We start from the raw sequence: 3,984 nt of genomic DNA, 5'->3' as shown, positions 1-3,984 counted from the left end.
ATCTTTCACGACACTTCTCCTTTAGTAGTTGTAACCTCTCACCCGCGCACGTGATGTACACGAAATAGAGGGTTTGAACCTTGTGTCTCAACACGAGAAAACCTATCTCGATGATGGTACTCACGCGCAAAAACAATTTCTACAAAGAAATGGCAACACAAAGGTTTTCTAAATATCCCTCTAAAACTTGATATGGGTGTCTACCCTTAAAAACACATTGTGTCTATTTTATAAAATGACCTCCCTTTTACAAGAGAAAGCCGATTAGGCTATATAGCCGACCCTAGCGTGTCCAACATACTGGCCGCGCGAAAACTCTTTCCTATCTATTTCTAACTTACAAAGGGAATCAATTAAAAATAAAAACCGACTTGATATTTTCCTAGACACAATCTGAACATGATGACGATGTATCCTCCTGATCTCGTTGTGAGCTGGGCCCCAACCAACAGAACACCGTGATAGAAAATCAAACACATCAAAAGTCCTCGAAGCATCTTCACATGTCTTCTCTTTGCGTGGTAGAAAAATAAATAGATCTTTATTTTTATCTAGCGCACCGAACCAGTTAAATCGGAGTCTTCGTGAGTCCTTGAATCATCGTAGGTCTCCTTTTCTTTCTCTAACGTGACGCAAGGACACCCATTTGAGTAAGTACCCCATCATGCATCATTGCATGTATGTGAAGCTCTAACATCCAGACCAAGGCATCCAAAATATATATAAGTGTATGTCTTGCCCCCAAACATGACCTTATATTTTTCTTTGTCCTGATACAAACACAACTCTTTAGCTGCTCCTGATGGATACAACTTTCGGCAACTAGCTTATCTTCATTTGTGGTGGTCGTAACAGTATCGACTACTTCAGTCCAATTATGCGTTGTCATATCATCCTCTCCTCCTTGAATTAAAACCGTCCTCGGTTTAGGTCATCTTTTTCAGCAATATTTCCATCTATAGACTGAACGGTGACCACTGTATTTTCGGTAGCTTCAACCATGTTCCTTTTTGCATCTTCCTCTTCTTTTATCCTTTTTCGATGGTCTTTCCTCCAACCAATGAATCACTCCTCACCCATGGGTACGAGGCTGCACAACTTACCCTTCTTGACTATATATCTGTGTGTGGGAAAATCATACACACCATCGTGCTTTTTGTACCCTGGCTCGCCTAACAATAAGTGACATTAAATCATTGGTGCCGGAATCACGTCGAACAAATCCTCACAAAAATAATTACCCAAGAAAAATGGTACCTTGGTTTGATGCATGATAGTGAACATTTCATGACCCCAACGGAACAAGTATGGTTGTGCTTGTGGTGTCATTGACAGATCTAGCTTCTCCACAATCTCGATGCTTGCAGCGTTGAACAAACTCATGTGGTCGATTGTCATGGCACATGATCTCTCCTATACCACAACACGAGTATGAAAAAGCACATCCCATCGACCTTCCTGCTTCAATTGAAATCCATAGCTTAGCTTCCATGATAATCCAGTCATCTACTTCGCAGTGTCGTGAACAACCTTGCTCTGAACATCAGCTCATGAAGACCGAACCTTGTGGTGAGATCCAATCGGTTGTTGCAGCTCGATCTTTTACGACACTCCTCCTTTAGAAGCAGTAATCTCTCACCCGCACACGCGATGTACACGAAATAGAGGGTCTGAACCTTGCGGCTCAACATGACAAAACCAATCTCGATGATGGTACTCACGCGCAAAAACAATTTCTACAAAGAAATCGCAACACACAGGTTTTCTATAAATCCCTCTTAAACTTGATACGGGTGTCTACCCTTAAAAACAAATTATGTCTATTTTATAAAATAACATCCCTTTTACATGAGAAAAATGAATATGCTTTATTGGCGACCCTAGCATGTGCAACATACTGGCCACAAGTAAACTCTTTCCTATCTACTCCTAACTTACAAAGGGAATCGAGTAAAAATAGAAATCGGCTTGATATTTTCCTAAACACAATCCCAACTTGATGAGGACATATCCTCTTGATCTCGTTGTGAAGTGGGTCCCAGGCAACAGAACACAACGATAGAAAATCAAACATGTCAAAAGACCTCGAGGCATCTTCACGTGTCTTCTCTTTGCGCTAGAAAAATAAATTGATCTTTATTTTTTATCTGGTGGACCGAACCAGTTAAATTGGAGTCTTCTTGAGTCCTTGAATCATCGTAGGTCTCCTTTTCTTTCTCTAACGTGACACAAGGACATCGACCTCGTGGTGAGATCCGATTGGATGTTGCGACCCGATCTTTCACGACACTCGTCCTCTAGTAGTTGTAACCTCTCACCCGCGCACGCGATGTACATGAAATAGAGGGTTTGAACCTTGTGTCTCAACACGAGAAAACCTATCTTGATGATGGTACTCTCGCGCAAAAACAGTTTCTACAAAGAAATCGCAACACAAAGGTTTTCTAAAGATCCCTCTTAAACTTGATACGGGTGTCTACCCTTAAAAACAAATTATGTCTATTTTATAAAATAACCTCCCTTTTACATGAGAAAAATGAATACGCTTTATTGGCGACCCTAGCGTGTGCAATATACTGGCCACGAGTAAACTCTTTCCTATCTACTCCTAACTTACAAAGGGACTCGAGTAAAAATAGAAATCGGCTTGATATTTTCCTAAACACTATCCGAACTTGATGATGACATATCCTCTTGATATCGTTGTGAGGTGGGCCCCAGGCAACAGAACACAACGATAGAAAATCAAACACGTCAAAAGTCCTCGAGGCATCTTTACTTGTCTTCTCTTTGCGCTAGAAAAATAAATTGATCTTTATTTTTTATCTGGTGGACCGAACCAGTTAAATTGGAGTCTTCTTGAGTCCTTGAATCATCGTAGGTCTCCTTTTCTTTCTCTAACGTGACACAAGGACATCGACCTCGTGGTGAGATCTGATTGGATGTTGCGAACCGATCTTTTACGACACTCGTCCTTTAGTAGTTGTAACTCTCCCCCGCGCATGCGATGTACATGAAATAGAGGGTTTGAACCTTGTGTCTCAACACGAGAAAACCTATCTTGACGATGGTACTCTCGCGCAAAAACAATCTCTGCAAAGAAATCGCAACACAAAGCTTTTCTAAAGATCCCTCTAAAACATGATATGGGTGTCTACCCTTAAAAACACATTGTGTCTATTTTGTAAAATAACCTCCCTTTTATGTGAGAAAACGATTAGGCTATATAGCCGACCCTAGCGTGTCCAACATACTGGCCGCGCGAAAACTCTTGCCTGTCTATTCCTACCTTACAAAGGGAATCGAGTAAAAATAGAAACCGACTTGGTATTTTCCTGAACACAATCTGAACTTGATGACGATGTATCCTCCTGATCTCGTTGTGAGGTGGGCCCCAACCAAGAGAACACAACGATAGAAAATCTAACACGTCAAAAGTCCTCGCGGTATCTTCACATGTCTTCTCTTGCGTGGTAAGAAACTAAATAGATCTTTATTTTTATCTGGTGTACCGAATCAGTTAAATTGGAGTCTGCTTGAGTCCTTAAATCATCGTAGGTCTCCTTTTCTTTCTCTAACGTGACGCAAGGACACCTATTTGAGTAATTACCCCAGCATGTCTGATTGCATGTATGTGTAGCTATAACATCTAGACCACGGCATCCTCTCTCTCTCTCTCTCTCTCTCTCTCTCTCTCTCTCTCTCTATATATATATATATATATATATATATATATATATATATATATATATATATATATATATGTATATACACGTGTATCTCTCGCGCCCAAACTTGTTCTTGTTCTTATATTTTTCTTTGTCCCGATACAAAACACAAACACAACCTCTTTAGCTAGTCCTGATGGATACAAGTTTCGGCAACTAGCTTTTTTCATTTGTCATGGCCGAAATAATAAAATATGCACGGTCATATCGTACTCTCGTCCTTGAATCAAAACCGTCCTCGGTTTTGGGTCATCTT

This window comes from Triticum dicoccoides, chromosome 4A (genome assembly GCF_002162155.2).
Source record: "Triticum dicoccoides isolate Atlit2015 ecotype Zavitan chromosome 4A, WEW_v2.0, whole genome shotgun sequence".
Classification (NCBI taxonomy): domain Eukaryota; kingdom Viridiplantae; phylum Streptophyta; class Magnoliopsida; order Poales; family Poaceae; genus Triticum; species Triticum dicoccoides.
The sequence above is the reverse complement of the archived record's forward strand: the minus strand, read 5'-3'. Positions refer to the sequence as shown.